The sequence below is a fragment of the Centroberyx gerrardi genome, chromosome 3 (genome assembly GCF_048128805.1).
Source record: "Centroberyx gerrardi isolate f3 chromosome 3, fCenGer3.hap1.cur.20231027, whole genome shotgun sequence".
NCBI classification, from domain to species: Eukaryota; Metazoa; Chordata; class Actinopteri; order Beryciformes; family Berycidae; genus Centroberyx; species Centroberyx gerrardi.
In genome coordinates, this window is record NC_135999.1 from 13,625,194 (window position 1) to 13,643,310 (window position 18,117).

Below are 18,117 nucleotides of genomic sequence, written 5' to 3' on the forward strand. Positions count from 1 at the left end.
TCTTATCGTCTCTGCATCAAAAAAAATTGTTCTGAGATCGAACAAAAACTGTAGTTATAGTTCTCGTTTTGGTTGTCGTTGTAGTGGGAACACAGACATTCTGTTTACTTACAATGATTTAAATCTTTTTATAGATATACGTATCTTTATAGTTATCATTTTAGATGTGACTGGCGTTTAGAGGCAGGCCCCTTTACATACCAATTACCAACTTTACGCATATGGACTAAAGTGAAAAGACTTCAGAACAAGCCCTGATGTGTCTGTGTTGTGATGTGGTCACACAAAGAAGGTGGGTGTGGAGAGGGAACCTCTCTCTCTGGTACATGACAAAGCACTCTAGGGTCAGGTTACCCCGTGGAGAGCGGGGGGACCAACAGCTTAGGTTACAGCAGGGCTAGCCCCACCCAGGGTGAGAAGGTTGACGCCCGGAGTTTTACAGTAGATGCACAAGACAGAGGCAAGCGAGACCTGCTGCTAAACAGAACTACCCCGCCTGGGAGGGACAAACAGCACAGAAGAGAGAGTGTAGTAATTTTAACATTAATGGGGAGCAGGTCGACACCACTTAAAAGCAATGGGTTGCAATTCAGAGAGGAGCAGTTCCGAAGCAATTCTGCACCCCCTGCTTCTGCGTTTCCACATTAGCTTGGTTACAGCAGTGTTTCTAGGCTGACAAGCTGTGTGAGTGTGAGCATCTCTCTTCCATCTGTGTGCTTTCACACAGCATTCCTCATGCACTGAGCGTACACACTTACACTGATTCCTATCACTGATACGTACCGCAACTTCAAATTCAGCACCAGACACATACGTATCCACACGCACAGAGACACAAACGCGAAATACAACCCAGGGAAAGAAACAGCAAAACACAAGTCTCTAAATCCCTGACAGCCAGATTCCATCCCCATCAAACATTACCTGCACACATAAACAGAGAGGCATTTTCACCTGAGCCAAGTGGCATATCATTTACACACATACACATACGGTCAGCATAACATAGCACTCAGGCCACAGCAGATTACAGTGGCCCCAATGTCAACACACATCTGAATAGTACCACGTTGGACAACAGCAGTCAGAGTCTTACGCAGAAGAGCTGAGAGTATCTGTTCACCATTACCTACCTCCTGCCAAGGCTCCTTGGAGAAGAGGATGAGGCCTCTAGTCCTGCGCTATGACTTTTAGTTTTGTATACTCCATCGTAGGTAGTGTTGTATTGAATTAAGGGCTGTTACTGATACAATCAAATCCCAGTTAGTCCAAGTCGATGAGAATGTCGCACTTATTGACAGCAGCACATATACACTGCCGTTCCAACTTCTTTACTACACCCAAATAAACTGAAGCCAAACAGATTCTGAACCAGTCAACTAACCCAACAATCACACAGCCCACTTCAACTTGTTGGAGCCTAGTGTTTGTATGCGCTCTTCCCTGCCCCAGGGTTGGGAATGGGACGGGATGGGACGATATTGGACTGGAACGGGGAGGGCTCCCCTGGCATGGCAGCTGTCCCCGCCAGCCCCTCTCTATCCCCCTCCTCCCCCCGTTTCTCCAAGCGTCCTGGTGTCTTCTGATAGGGTGAGAAACAGGAAGACACCCTCTATCCCCCCACCCAGGTCCTACAGCCTGGGGGCCAGACAGAGAGGGCATTGAGGGTCTGACTAAGAGGACGAGAGAGAAAGGGTGGGGGGAGCTTGGGAGGAGATGCCATCTGAGTGGAGTCACGCTGCCGTCAGAGGGCTCCTGACCCAACAGCACTACAGAATGAGGTGGGGGAGAGGAGGAGGGAGAGAGGGTAAAGAGGAAATAACAGGCAAGAGAGGCAGTCTGATATGGTTGCAGAGAGAAGGAAGAACGGAGAGAGAGAAAGATAGAGAAGGCAGGTTAGCTGCACCCTGGAGCACCAACCTCTGCACCTGTGTGTGTACATCTAGATAGGCGTACTTGCATGACATAGGTAGACAGACAAAATAAATATGGAGAGAGCTTATCCTTGTGAGGCATGGGCCCTTCTCCATTCCACAGTTAAAGGCCTGCAGCGCCCCAGCCTCGGCCCCCAGAGGACACTGGCCTTTGTTAGGAGTGTTATCACAGAGCTCCTCTACAGCATCTGGTACTCGGGCCCCACCGCCTGCGCCAGCTACACAGACCAAGTCCAGCAAATAAACAAACCTACAAACTGTTTTCAAATTTCAACATCGACTGGCACCAATACAAACATCACCCTGAAGTAAATCAGCTGTCGATTTTAGATATTGACAAATCTCATCCATAATAATAACTCATCAGCTTTTGTTTGTGCAACATGTGGAGTTCCTCATTTCTTTCCCAGTAACATGAAGTTGTAAAGCATGAAATCAGCCATAGAGTGTTTCCTTATCAGACTGCAAAAAAGTCCTGTGGGACCACCAGCACTAGTTGGTTCCATCACAAAACTCCATACTGATCCGAATCAAAGACTATGCTGGAAGGAAGCAGAAGAATGAATAAGACAGTATGGCACCATTGTGTGTTGATTAAGGACATGACATGACTCAATTGGATCCACATGTTACCTATAGCCTGTAGTTGTTAAAAGTGAGATTGTGTTCAATTCAGGCTCTCCTACAAAAGGAGTTTACACCAATTTGTTACTCTAAATATGTGAAGCTGGTTACTGAACCATCCCTGCAACATCACTCGGGCTCCAACAACTCTAGTTTTACTGCACTTAAAAGGCCAATCGTGCTTCATGCCATAGATAGCTTAATGCAGCCTAAAAAGCCTTTAAGTGCACTAATTGCTAATGCGAATGGACTGTCATCATGGGCTGTTAAACTGCATACTTAAACTCATCCTCCATATCTCTAATGGTTAATGAATGAGGCAGGCCTGTGGGTTTCTGTATTCCTGCAGCAAAAGCATTTGGGACATCAGACAAGACAATCTCTTCAAAACATGGAGATGTGTGCTGTTTCTATGACACTGGTGCTGGACAATGTGTGAAAAGTGACCCGGAGTCATTTGTGTGTGAATTGTTCCTGGCTCATGTGCTACCAGTGTTAATGTACGCACAGCATGTGCCCGCCTGGCACATTAAATGCAATGGGCCGAAGAAGAGCAGTAGAGTAATAACGAGACACTAAACAGATAGCCAACACTGTATCTAAAGCATTGTTCTTTCAGCCGTACTCCCAATTGTGAAACCGGACTAGTTTAATGTTTCAAATTCACTGGACAAGCAGGTTTACATTGAGCCCTAGGTAACCCATCACTTCAATATCTGCAACAAATTCTACAATATAATAAGTGCCACGCATGTACACAATCAAGTCATGCACACAGACAACATGCACACACAAACGAGCATATATCAATATTGCTATGACCACTTTTTTATATTATTTTATTAATCTCCCTTCCTGTTTAGCAATGTGCACACAAGCTAATGTTTTCTGGCAATCAGAAGTCACTGAGGACACCTTTTCCTTTCAGCTGCGAGTAAATACATTTTGGAGAATACCATACTGCTATAGTCCAAGCTTCAAAACGGCCCTCAGAAGTCAATGGATGATGTCACATTCACTATGTCCATCTTTTTTCACAGTCTATGCATTTTTGTTTCAGGAAGAGCATTCGTGAACCCCATGCTAGTCTACGCCCCATGGAGGTTGGGTGATGACAGTTTGTAGCCAAGTCCACTTTAAGACTATTAGGTGAATTAGGCATTCATGGACGGAGCTTAAAGCAGGGAGTGCAAGATATGTTTGAAGCAGCAATAGGAGCCAGTCAGTGGATCTGGCAAAAAAGGAGTCACACTGAGTGGGGGCGCTGTGCTGATACTATGGTTGCACCGATTAGATACTCAGCATCGGTATTGGGCCGATAGTGAATGTTATTTTCTTATCCGATCCATTGTCCATGCAACTTATGCAAAGTCTGTGTTTTGAGGGGTGGCAGCATCACGCTAAAGAATAGTTCACACAGGCAAGTGCTAAGAAGAAACTGAGTACGCCTTGGCAATAAACACTATGGGAACCATTTGAAAAGCATGGTAACCCCGAGATAGAAACAAAGAAAAGATGATAACGGAGAAACTTAATTGAAGAAGAAAAAAGAAAATTTATTGCATTGGATGACCTGCCGCTTTCTGTCGTAATGGAATTCCTGGAACCTCGCTACAGTTTGCCATGCCGACATTATCTGTCCAAAACAGCTATCCCCCAGCTGTACAAACAAGTGTGTAGATTTATTTTGGATTGCTCAAAAGATGTAACCGCAGTGACTTTCGCTACCAATATGTGGAGCTCAGTTGTGTGTCCGATGTCATTGCTATGCCTAACGCAATGAGAGGATGCAAGTTTCACATTGCAAAGAGCCGTGCTGCATACCAAGCAATTTTGTAGGACACACATAGGGGACACGACTGCAACTTCAACGGAAGAGATCCTGGGCCAGGGGAAAAATGAGAAGACCCAAGTTCACATCAGTTTGATAGCCAATGCAAACAACATGAAGAAGGCAATGATAGTACTGGGGTTGCCAATTTAGGATGCTTCGCACACACACTGCAGCAGGATGTAAAAACAAGGTGGAACAGCACAAACTACATGCTCGAGAGCCTCCTTACACATAAACGGGCCCTGAGTGCTTATGCAACTGATCAAGACCTGCCAGCCACTGACTGCTAACCAGTGGGGGCTATTGAAGACATTACATTCTAGCCTCTTTTGAGGAGCTGACCAGGGTGTTAAGCTCCTCGTCTACCTCTGCACCTGATATGATCCCAACTGTGACTGTCCATAAATGCCTTCTCAACCGAGAAAACGAGGCCAACCGAGGGATTAAGACAATGAAAAGCTCCCTTCGAGAAGCAGTGAACAGACGATTCAGCAATGTGGAATATGAACCACTCCACTTTGTGAGATCTGAGATACAAAGACAGGTAGGTAGGTAGTCTACGTTGGAAGCACACGCAAGGGCAGCCTTGGCAGTTTTGGCAGTCTTTTTGATGAAATCCTGGAGGATTGTGAAACAGCAGAACCTGGTCCTGGGCCAATCAGCACAGGTGCCCTTGGTCAAGTGCAAACCCACCTCAGCGAGCAAACTATTCCACAGTCAGTGCGCTTTACAATACTAGAGAATCAACCAGCCTAGTCCCCCCCCCCCTGGCTGCTACTGCCTCTAAATGTCTCAGTGCCCCCTGCACAAGTTAAAGACTATTCAGTACAGCCTGCAACATCAGGGTTCCCACACCTTCTTAAACATCAAATTCAAGGACTTTTCAAGGACTTTCCAGGCCCAATTCCCTCAAATTCAAGGACCCAACACGGCATAGTTTGAGACACGGATCAAGATTAATTACTGTTACAACACTGAGAACTTTTATAATGAGAACTAGCAGGCTTTACAGAAGCTCACAGACAACAATTAAAAAGAGAGAGGCTTGAATGTGTGAACACTTCTCAACAACCTCTCTAAATTCAAGCACTTTCAATGACCCATGTCTATTTATGTCTATTTTTAAAAACTTTCAAGGCTTTGATTTTTTTTTCTCAAATTCACAAACTTTCAAGGATTTCAAGGACCCGTGGGGACCTTGAACATTATTGATGAGCAGGGGAACAGGCTGACCACTGACAGGGCTGACATGCTCATCTGTCTGAAGAATCTGCCTCTGTTAAATAAGTAATCAGAACTGAAGTGGCACATTGGAGGACGACTCCAGAAAAGCAAGTGTTGTGTGTCAGTAGGTTACCGCTATAGCCACAAAGGTGAAATGGAAATGGAAAGGATATTTGTTTGAGCTGGGGGATATTTGTTTGAGTTGCATCTTCCATTAAATGGAAAATGAAACCTTAACGTATATTTGTTTGAGTTGTGTTCTAAATTGCAAGTGTCTTTTAATACTGAACTCAGTTGCTGGAATTAAATCCCCTCATTTGAAGATCTGCACAAGATTTCAATTTATCTGATGTTTATTTATTTTGAATGGTTGAATGCAGCTGTTTCTTTAGTTCTTCAGTTTTAAACCATGGGCAATTCAAATATGCTGCTAAAACTGAGTTTTTGAGAAGCTTGGGTTTAATTAAAAAACAGTTGCATGATTCAGTCTGCTGTAAACTACTGTATGTATGCATTTCTTCCAGTTTGAGCATGGTGTTTAGTGTTTTAAGATAAGAATGGTGCTGCCTGTCTGATGGTCCTGTAGATTTATGCCATAGCCTGATCTTCTTCTCTGTGGTCACCATTTATGGGTTAGTACATCATTCTTGTTGACATCTGAATTGGGCTTCTGTATTGATGCTCACTCTGGATTAAGGCACAAAGGACTGCAACATCAAATCCTGTGTAATGGTAAATAGTGTAAGTCCTCACAGTCAAGGAAAAAAAAAAGCTAATTAGCAAGTATCCGGTCGTGGGGCATTCCCACTTGGACGTAGTAGCCAGACACTCAAACCCAGCACACAAAGAGGAAGGCTCTGTGAAATGCTGGGTGTGTTAAGGCTACCTTCTGTGCTGGCTTTAACTTAATTTTAAATCAACTTGTTCACAAATGCAGTCACAGTAACGCTTTCACAACAATGTTTCAAAATTGCAGCAAAAGCCCATGTAACCCATTGTCTGTCTGTGACTCTATGAATTTAATTGGCCTGTCTGTCTCAGTTAGTCCAGGTACATGATTCACATCAACATAGCTCAGTGTTTTGTTAGCATTAGCTGTGCTCTGACCAGTTCACTCAGTGGGCCTTAGCATTAGCTTAGCTCATTGACTCTGGATGCATAGTTAGCACTTAGCAGCATGGAGAAGGCTAGGCCATCTGTCCTGTGTGAGTGGGCTGTGGGTAAATGACCTGCACCCCAGCTGCACTGACTCATCCCGGCTAGGACAGCTTCTCTGTTTGTTCCTCAGAAAAACACAGCCAGGGATAGAGAGAGAGAGGGATCGAGGGAGGGAGGGAGAGAGAGAGAGAGTAAGGGAGGGACAGGATGAGCATAGAGTGAGGAGGAGGGAGGGAAGGTCAAGATATTGGTGATAATGGAACAAATTAGTACATGCTGCTATCCTTTAATCTGCCAGAAATCACTGCCAGACAACATCTTATGGCTACATAGAAAACAGACTACCTTTTATGGTCAGTTGATATGACATGGGACAAAATCCTTCTTGCATTAGCTTCATACTCACACAGTGTCCCTTACCCAGGCAGGAAATTAAACATATGACAGTAACCAGTGTCTCAGCATTGGTCTGTGTACTCTGACTGCAGTCTCACTGGAGGGAGTAAAGAACGACTAAATGGAGGTGAGAGAAATGTAAGGCATTAGGTGCTATAATCTTATTCACTGCTCATGGGGATTAAAATGGGAATTTTTTGATGCTTCAATTCATTACAAGTTCTAAGTCACAGCACATTTTAATACCATTTGATTCCTTCAAATAGGCTAGCTATAGTCCAGAATGGCATTAAGTATCTTTTTTTTTGGTCCTAAACATTCAAGCATGCCCTATACCTATAGTTGTCCAAGTCCCAATATGGATAGTGGAGCTGGAAAATGTATCATGTTTTAGGATGGGCCGGTAAAAAGGTTTTATGCTACACCGCAGTTAACACAGTAACAGCAATAACATTACCGCCAATGTCCATGATCATGACTGCAATGATTACTGACTTTTTACCACAGCGCAGTTGCCATAGCGTCATGGACCTCAAGAGCCATTCAGTCGTCTACACCTGGGTGCTATCAAATATCATCACAGGGTGGTACAAATAATTTTGCACAAGTCACGTCTCACCTTTATTGAGCAGTATCTAATTAATAAAAGTTGTATTGTTGTGATAATTTAACTTAACTTAAAAAAATCTTCACATCTTAGCTGTGACAGATTTTCACAACTCCTATACACCCTGGGCTGCGTTTAACCAAAAGGGCCACATGGGCTGCAGCCACGGCCCCGGCTACTAGGGAACCCCAAGAACATAATGTCCAGTGGGACTTTTATTGATTGTTGCATACTGTATGTCTTGCCTGTGATCTTTCATTCTTGATAATTATCTGTAGAATGCAATACCCTTGCAATAGTATAACAACTAATGGTACTTGTTATAAGCCATCGCAACAGATTTTTTACAACCTGTTTTGGTAGAAATGTGGAAAGATGACGCACAAAGCTGGATGAAAAAATATGAGTGTATAGCAGAAAAACAAAACAAAAGCAAGCTAGGGAGGCTGACAGGTTAATTTAACAGATGTCAGCCTGATGGAGCAGGTGTGACCTTAACAGGATTCTGCCTCCATGAAAATTAGGAAAATAAACTTCTGATATCATTGTGGACATACTCCAGGCTTTGAATGTGAATGTATGTGGCTTATGTCATAACAAATACTGCCTAAAAAATGCTTTTGTTTAAGGCTGTCATGTCGAGGTTTACTATAGCCTACTGCAGTGGTTCTCAATCCTGGTCCTCAAGCCCTTGCATGCCAGATATAAATCAGTCCCTGATTAGGTGACTAGAATGAAAACTAGCAGGGCTCTGGGTACCAAGAACCAGGATTCAGAACCACCTGCGTACTGTCTGATGTTCTACTGTTGATGCTCTACTTCACTGTTGTTGCCTGATTCAGGTTGATGAGCGCCAACTGCTGTCAGCTGATGCCTACATTGTTGCCTTTCCCGTAGTTGTCGTTGGATGTATGTGAGCTTATAAATGTTGTAGGCTGAATATGTTGCTAAGCCAGTCTGATGGAATAAAGCCTAGCTGGTTGGATTTGGTGAGTTTATGCTGTTTCGATTATGCTGTAAGTGCATCTGTGTCATGTACAGAGCCCACAGAGAACATTAGCCCGGGGTTCAACTCAGCCCAGCATAAACCTCTTCTCATATGCAAATGATTTTAGACGCATGATGGGAGACATTACTTCTGAAGAATCTGCACTTGTTAAAGAAAAAAAAAACATGATGAGTGTACAATGTTCAATGTACTATACAAACAAGTTCAGATGTGAAGATAATATAAATAGAAAAGCTGAAGCTACTACATAATCAGTACAATGTACAAATATGTCAAAATTTTAAAAGAAAATTAAATGATGATTTAGCAAGTGTCAGCAAATTTTAAGCTAGTTTTGATAAAGACTGTGAAAATACTCTTTAGTGGGATATACTGGGGAAAGATGTCATTAATACCATCCTGTTCATTATTAATTTTACCAATTACTTTGGAAAATAACTAGTTTGGGAATACAGAGGGTTTGGGAACAAAATTGTCAGAATGAAGTGTGCAAAATGCATGTGACATTTTCAAGTATTTGGGCCAATACCGGAATATCATTTAAAAGGTTGCATAATTACATTTACTGACGCAGAAATGTCCCGAAACCACACAATATCTAAATGACACTGCAATCCAATATAAAAGGCATTAACAAATACGCAATCCTGTAAAGCATTATGCTTCTGCGAGCTTCGCTATCAGGACCCTGGGACCGCCCTGAACAAAGCCTGTTCTAAGAAAGAGCGTAAAGAGCGTCAGAGGTTTTGGCGCTCTTGGCCTTGGTGACGAGGTCTGCAGAAGGAGAAGGAGGGGACGCACAAAAGCTCCTCTATGCTTAGTGAAGCGAGTTGTATAAATCAGTCTTTGTTACCGGGACATGTCTGGGATTCTTGCTAAACAGCTATTTTTACATCCTTGAGCTCCAGAGAGGGCAGTTAACGTGCAAGTAAGAGAGCGTGGCCTTTGGCTAAGTGAAGCTGTTCATCCAACGTCATCCGCCCTCCGCCTGCTGGAGGGAAAGGGGACTTCCATGAGAGACGCGTATGACTGAGGTCCAGCATCCTGGTCAGCGGTTAATAGTCCACTTGTACCACTAGTCTCTGACCTTAACATCTGAGATCAGTATTACCGGAACCACTACGAAGACCCACTCATGGCATTTAAGTTTCATATGGTAAACGCTTGTCATCTATTCTGTTGAGATCATGATCATGCACTATGCAGTGTTTATACATCCACCCACCTGTACTAAAACGGATATTCTAGTGTTTCAAAAGTTCATTGCTTTACCCACCATCTGCCACACTATAGTCCAACAGCCTGAAAAACTGGCCAAAACCTGGAGATTTGACTATTAATGTCTAAAGACTGTCCCAGTGTGTATCAAGGTTGTTTGTTTACATGCCAACTGCGTTTTCCTCTAGTCGTGTTGAGTAGCCAGCCAGATAGACGAGATGAGAGGAAAGAAGTGTGGGAGGTGGGCCAGTCGATTCAGTACACAAATTTAAAAAAAAAAAAGAAAAAACAGAGAGAAGGCAAAGAGAAAGAGTGAGTGAGACAGAAAGTAGGTTACCTCAAACACCTTAAAATACAGACAACCTAACACAGCACAGACGGCAATCTGGATCCATTTCTCATTTCAACTGGCATAATTCTCACACACACACACACACACACACACACACACACACACACACACACACACACACACACACACACACACACACACTGTATCAACTGAAATGAGACATTGAGAGACCACTTATAGTTATAATATGCAACTTTTTGCCTAGAGGCAGCCAAGTGTACCGTTAGTCCCACCCTCCTCCCCCTCAGTTGGGCAAGTTCACGCCCTAAAACTTGTCACTCATCTTGATTAGCCGTCTACCTTGAAACGACATCTAACCTGAGGCTGAGGCAACCGGCATCCACAAAGCCCATCACAGGCTTTGAAGAAGCAGACGGTGAACGAAGCCAAGCCGAAATAAAAAATGAGCAATGCTGATTTTCACCCACCCATGTTTTTGCACAGGTCTTGTCTGCCGCACATTTAGCTTCGCTGTACTTTCTCTTCTTGCTGCTTTCCGCCATTGTTGTTGCTTCACCTTGATAACCACAACCCAGCTCACCGTGGGCCGCAGCAATATGACACATGCTGACAGCAAATGGTACACGCCCCAAAACATCCCAAACAAAATCCCATTTCAGGCCAATGGGGGAATTAAGCCATGTACATACAGGCTCACAGACAAAGATAATGTGATAATGTGTTTGTGTTAATGTCTGTGTGCACATGTGTTTCACAGGTGTTCTCAGGTTTACCTGTGACTGGATGCTATACGCACACGCACACAGACACACACTTCTGTACTAAGACCATGACTAAGATCCAAAATGTAAAGAACTGGCAACAAAATGTATATTAGTGTTACCAGCGTGTATTCTTGTCCTGACACAATAAATAAATAGATAAACAGATCACTTCCTATAAAACCAATGAATAGAATAGAATAGAAAGAATAAATGTGTCCCTTTTATCAGTGCCAATAACTTATACAGATGATGAGAGAGCATAGTTATCTCTTTCATTCGTTGATAATCTCTCCCCTTCTCTAGCCGTCTGTTTCGGGCGAGCTACTCCCCCCCGTTCACACCAACTGAACAAGTTCGATCAAAGTAGGGCATCAAACATGCAGCTGAGATAAAATTAGATGGGAGTAACAAACAATATAGCAAGAAATTCTTACAATGACCCCTGAAACATCTATTCAATTCATCCAAAATCTGTATCCAGCAATGTTTGTTACATCTTTATGAAATTTATATTAAGTATAGAGATTGATGTGAATTCATCATCATCACACAGCAGTTGCAGTGTAAGGTACAAGCTTATAGGCAATGAACATCACTGTGGTTTTCAGCGTCTCTGCTGTCAGATTATCCCTGAGTCAATTTAACACACAAAGCACAGTGCACTATATTTGGCTGGACACATCACAATAATTCTGTTGTTTGATGTCTTCGTAAACGCAGCAGGAGTTGACACTCAAAGCAAAAGTAACTGAAACCCAGGCAGCGCAAACACAGTTGTCATTCAGTCTCGTCCTGATATGAACAGTGGCTTTCAAAAGAACAGTGCTGATTCTAGGGTAGAGGAACTGTTTAATTGGACCTGTAAATGAATGTGGATTGGTAGCAAAGCAGGTTTCAAACAAACACAATGACGCTGTGCCACTGCTGCCTCTTTGTAGGGGAAACATTGCATACATACATACACACACACACACACACACACACACACACACACGTGCACACGTGTGCTTTCTCGCCCCGGGTGAAAGTTTTCCAGTTGTCTTGTGTGGCCCACCTTCTCTTGGCTCCTTTCTCTCTATCACAAACATACCGTCAGCGCATGTGAGCACACCACAAAGCTGCACAGGCTATTCAATATTACCTCCGATGCTTACATTATCCATAATAAAAGAATTTGAGTTAAAAACAGTGAGCCTACCTTGTGAGCTGGATATCCAAAAGGAACTATTTTCCTTTAGTGTCTCGTGGAATTTTTGTTATTGTAAGTGAGTGAGTGCGTGTTGTTGTTGTTTGCTCCTTCTGCCTTTATCGTGTGCTGCAGTATGTGTGAGGGTCTGCAGTTTGTGACCTCTCCCTACTCTGACTTCCTGTTATATGTAATCAGGTCGTCCCAGACCCTCCTTAACTGCCACTGCTAAATCAGAGGGGGAGGGACAGGCGTGTGTACGTGTGTGTTTAAGTTGAAAAAAATGAAGTGGGAGTGCACCCCCACATACATATTTCAACAGATGAAGGTGGAGTGATTCATGGGTGTTTCATTTAGCAAGACACACGCACACACGCACACAAACACACAACGAAGAGAAGAGAAACAAGTTACATGGCCTATTGAAGATCCTCACATAACTCATAACCATAAAGAAATGCACATTCCTTGTATTTTTTCCTTTCTTGGGTTGCATCTAAAGGCTCCATCCTCCTCCTTCCCTGGGTCTGAACCTTCCTCTCCTTCCTGTGGAGACTTTATGATTCTGCTTCCCATCTACACTCTAAATAAAAGAGATGCCACAGCAGGGACAGTTTCCTCCACTTGCCTGCTTCCCAAGCACTCTCCCTTGGCAGAGCACTGACTCCAAACACTTCTACTAATGCCACAAAGATACGCTAGTCAGTAACAGGAGACCCTCTCAAGTCCAGAGTGGACCAGTGGTTATGGAGTGCATAAAAAAAGAATAAGATAGCTCTTTTGCCCAGATTTTAACCAATATTGCAATCCTGTCCTCTGCTTTGCACTCTACTTGTTTAGCATGCAGGCTTGCTTTCATCATCCTAACATTTCAGTGGCTTATAAACTGCATGTTGGCGGGAGGTGTGTGTGTGTGGCTGTATTTTTCATCATGTTGTGTTATAATGAGAAATGCCCACTCATGAGCACAGAGAGCAGTGACGTTGCCAGGCAGCCCTGAGCAAGCTAAGTCACGCATGAGAGCTTTGCAGACTGCACCTTTCTGCATATTGACAGAGGTACGTTTAACTCTTTTCCAACCCCCGCCACTTCCGTCTTAAGACATCAGCTCGAAACAACAGGATCACAGATGGAAGTCACGGATGAGCAGAGTTATTTTGGAATATCAACCAAGCAAATCAGCCAATAGGTTTGATTATCTTGTCCAACAAAGGTAACCTTCAAATTTAATTCTCCAGTAAGTCTGCTTTACCACACCCAGGGCAAAAGCCAACTGGAAAAATGAAAAGCCATTGTGAATATGTTGTGTGTGCTGTAAGGTTATACTTAATTCAGGGAAACCATTTCGCTGAGGTCGGCGGTCCCAATAGAACCATTCAGTGAGAAATAAAAACGTCCCTTTCTCTAGCACCTGAAATAGGGCTGAGGCCAGAGTCAGCAGAGAAAATTAGAGACATGGAGTGAGAATAGAACAGGACCACACAGGCAAACACACTGAAGCAACAGCAACATCAGCATGTGTGTGCGAGTGTGTGTGTGTCCTATTGAACCCTTCCTTGTCCATCTGAGAAACACCCACAACAAAAATTACAATTCCCAACTGGTTCTTAACTCATCCACTATCTCATCCATCTCCACGGCCTAGCGCTGCTCCCACGTGAGAGTCAACCTCTCCATTTCTCTCTTCTCCGAGAGAAAACAAGAACAAATCTTTGTTAAACTGAAATATCACATCTTTGCTTTCTGTGCAAGGGCCCCATCTTCCCACACAGGTCACAAAAACAACAATCAGAATCTCAACTGATTCTTCCAAGAGAACCAAAGCTCAGAAACCAGAACTCCTTGGAAACCAGAAGTTCATTTTTAATGGACTGCAAATGTCTAGCATTGCATTCACACACCAAAGCCATACACGCTGGCTCCATACCAAATGGAGAGCAGTCGTGTTATGCAGCTGGGCATATACCATGTCTGCAACATTTGTGCATTCCTACATCACTGGAAATAACCTGGCAAACTGGCATCTGCTGTGTACTGTCAAGAAGGTGTGTGTGTGTGTCTCCATTTGTGTGTGTGCAATAAAAACACTCCAGTTTATGCTTTGTGCTGCTAACAGCAACAGATACATGCTTAAAACTCAAGAAGTACAAACACCAATTGTGTGCGTTTGGAGCCTATTTGTATGCCTCATCAATGTGATCACTGGCCATGAGGAGCACCTAGGATCAAAACATGCCAACTCCCTCCCTCCATCATCTACACGATCCCTTGCTCACTCCCTCCATTTACCATCACACAGTCCCTTTGCTTTCATGTGCAGCTGTGAAATTCACACCCAGCCAGGCGCCATCTGACCCCCAGCCCCAACAATCTACGCTAACCGTCCAAAGAACACAAACGCTGGTAGTCATACTGCTATCTTTGCAAGCAGCGCACACCAAGACCAACATTCACATGAAACACCGTCTGCAGGTGTTCTTAATCTATGTTCTTTCACAGGAAGCCTAACAATGACAATGACATGATTCTTCATTAAAATATTTTATCTGAGAACAGAAACCACACTCGCACCGTTACTGGCTCTGCAACATGCAAACATACTTTGGAGGATTGTCATCAACTTTTATCTTTTCCATAAAACTTGGACACATTAAATTCCTACATCAAAGTAGCGGTTCTTACCCAAGTTCTTAAGAGCAGGTGTTATATTCTCTGAGGGATTTTGGAGAGGTTTTCTCATCAACGAAGAGTGCTGGCCCTAGTATCATTCCACACAACCCAGCGTACTCTGCTCCTCCAATGGCTAGGCTAGGAAACTGTGCAACTGTTATTGCTGCCGTTGCTGCACTCAGTTTCTCGTAGGGCGGGGACAAGAACTCAGTCAAGTGGTCATTGCATATCATTCATTAGTGTCCAGAGAGAGAGGGAGGGAGAGACCAAAACAGAGAGAGAGAGAGAAGGGGAGAAGGTGGGAAAGAGGGAGCAAACGAGAGAGAGCATGAGCAAGTGAAGAACTGATCAATAGTTCTGAACTGTGGTCCAGTGCGATTGGCCTAGTTTAGTTCTAGAAATCAGGAATGGTTCAATCATTTCTCTACCAACCAGATTTGAAATCTGCCACTTCCAACAACAATGAAACCCCAGTATGCCAAAAACCACTATCCATTGCTCTCCCTATCGCTCTTTCAGACAGTCGGTTAGGTTCAGACTTAACCCGCACTCTCAAGGTAAAGCATTAACCAAGAGTGAGCAGGCTTAAAAATTAACATAGCTTCACATCATCTACAAGTGAGGGAGCACAGAAGCGTCAGTAGTTACCTATGCTGTACAAAAGCACTCAGTATTAGCCCTTTCATCAAAACGAAACCAACTACCTCTTACTGTGTTTTCCAGGAAACGGGGGCTTTGTGAAAAAGAGAAAACGGACAGAAAAAAAACACACACAAGGCAAAAAAACATCCCTTGGTGGAAGTTTCCACTTTGTTAGCGCTTTTTATCTTCCTGGTCATCTGTTCCCAAAACACACTCTGGGCTAAAAGATTTCCTGTTTTGCCTCCTTTTGTCACTGTAGTAGTGTTTGGGGGTCCGTCAGGGTCTAACTTTAGAACCCCTTCTGCTGAACCCTTATCTTACACTGTCATAGTCTCACAAGGTGCTCAAAAAGCTGGGGGCAAGGCCCGAGTTGGATTCAGACCCCTGGATGGGAAATCATTGTTGGGATGTCCTTCCTTTTCCAGGACTCACCAGAGGGAATCCTGAACATGCTATCCTGAAATACTGATACTATGCTTCTGTGGTCACAGATCTTTCAAATGGACAGAGCTGAGGGAATTATTTCTGCACTGTGAAAACTCAATAACCAAGGTTGATGATTTGCTAATCTTTTTCATTGCAGCCAGTTTTTTTTGCATAAAGTTTAACCTGAGTTGAGGTAGCAGTTAGAAATCCCCATCTGATTTTACTTCTCGAGCCAGAGATTCTTGATTGTATTTGGTCTCCTGAATTGTTCCGAAGCAAATATGTAGTATATAAACAAAGTCAATTCTTGACCTTGCTGGACCAAAGCCTGGAACAAGGGCATCAGGTATTCTGGCATGGACTAGGTCCAAGCTGTGGGTCAAAAAACTGAACATTCAAATATTCGTTAACAGGGATCAACGTCCATTTTTGTGATTTGGCCGTTTACATTTAAAAATAATTATAAAGTAATTTAAAATAAAATCAGTTTTAACATAATGGAATTAACTATGTAGTGCTCAAATGGCTGTCTAAGTTGTGAGTTGTAGACCAGTCAATAAGGGGCTTCGGGTGGCGTTTAAAAAACATAAAAATATTTCAAAAATAAATAAAAAACTCATGTTCTTAAGGGCAGTGACTTTACAGTAACCAATGAAATTTACAGTATAGACACAATGGCCGAACACTGAGCCTGCCCCCGACTGTCAAAACTAAATGAAACTTGAGCACAGAAAAAAGGCTTGGAGAGCACACAGACTAATTGCGCATGGGCAATGAACTCTTCTCGCTCTTTCAGGTTGTGTGCGTTCTCAAGATTGGATTTCTGCTCGCAAACTGCAACATTGCTCACAAAGACAAAAGTTCCCTATTGTGCGAAAGCTGCCGCTGCGCTCGCTGAAGTGCTCACACGCACCATGGTGCCATTTCATTGCGTGGGCAGTCCACTTATCACTTATTTCTCACTTATTTGTCATGGAAATGCCACCATATAGAACACTTGTGGTCCTACCTATAATTAGCCTACAGACTGCAGGCTCTTCATCTGAAGCATTTACTGGTTTTTGTGATGGACACCTCACTCTTTCACTCCTTTGTAGCCCTGAACTTTATGACTGTGCTCTTATGTTCTGGACAACTTATGATTTACTAACATAGAAATTAAGTAATACGGTTTTCTTTCCAAATTAGATCAACATCACATGGGCAATGTTTGATTTTGATTATGCCATGCATTTACAGCCATTATGTGAATCTGGTTTTCAGATTGTGTTATCCCTTAAGTGTAAAAAAAAGATTTTTATGATGCAAATCAGTAATACTCCCTTTACAACTATATCATGTAACATTTTAATACTGCTTAATAGACTATCTGCTAATAAACTATCTCAGCAAAATACTACACGAAGAATTCCAACCACTCAAATTGAATAAAGTGGAAAAGGTTCAACGGATTCATTGTAAAGATAAATGAATCCCATAGAATTCTTGCAGTTCCTCTGGTCTGTATATGTGAATGGGCTCTATAATTGATTTAAAGTGCGGTAACTAATGCTCTTGACAAACCCATGCCCAAAACAACCACTATCAAGGTGGTGTTCATGTTACATAAGAGTCATCAAACTTCCACCCACTTCCTGTCTTCCATGTTTGTGGTGGGCTGTCGCGCCAAATAAACATCTCCACACTGATGACACACAAGAATAACACAACCTTCTGGTGGTTAACTCTTTCTCTGACCTCAGGCTGAGAGCTACAAAGCTTAGGATATTCGTCAAATGAGGATCGCCAAAGAACAGCATTCGCACAATCAAAAGAAAAGAAAAAAGGAGATGCAGAACAACAAGCTTGAGAGACTGAGAGCACATGCTGGTTATTCAAATGCAGGTTATGGTTCTTTACCTGGTTCTGAAGAGTCCAAGCTCAGTGCAGATAAGAACGTTGAGGGAGAAGCAAGCTAAGCAAGCAAGCTGCTGACCAGCGACTGTTGTCGAATGAGTCTGGCCACTTTCCTGCCTATCCGGCTGACTTCCCTCCCCTCCTCTCCTCTCCGTCAAGTCTGCAACACCCTGCTCCAATAACCCCTGACCCGCAGGAAGTAGACACAATGGACTG

At 43.2% G+C, this 18,117-nt stretch overlaps 1 protein-coding gene across 4 annotated transcripts in view; it reads right to left on the bottom strand.

Moving 5' to 3' along the window:
• The window catches only part of gab1 (GRB2-associated binding protein 1), a 57,298-nt gene that overhangs the window by 20,178 nt on the left and 19,003 nt on the right, over window positions 1-18,117 (bottom strand). The window contains exon 1 of one of the 4 annotated variants that reach the window (XM_071911769.2): window positions 12,280-12,378. The exons of the other annotated variants lie outside the window; for them this stretch is intronic. The gene's annotated coding sequence lies outside the window, so the exon portion shown is untranslated. Of the gene's footprint in view, window positions 1-12,279; window positions 12,379-18,117 lie in introns of those variants that run through there. 4 annotated transcript variants of the gene reach the window in all.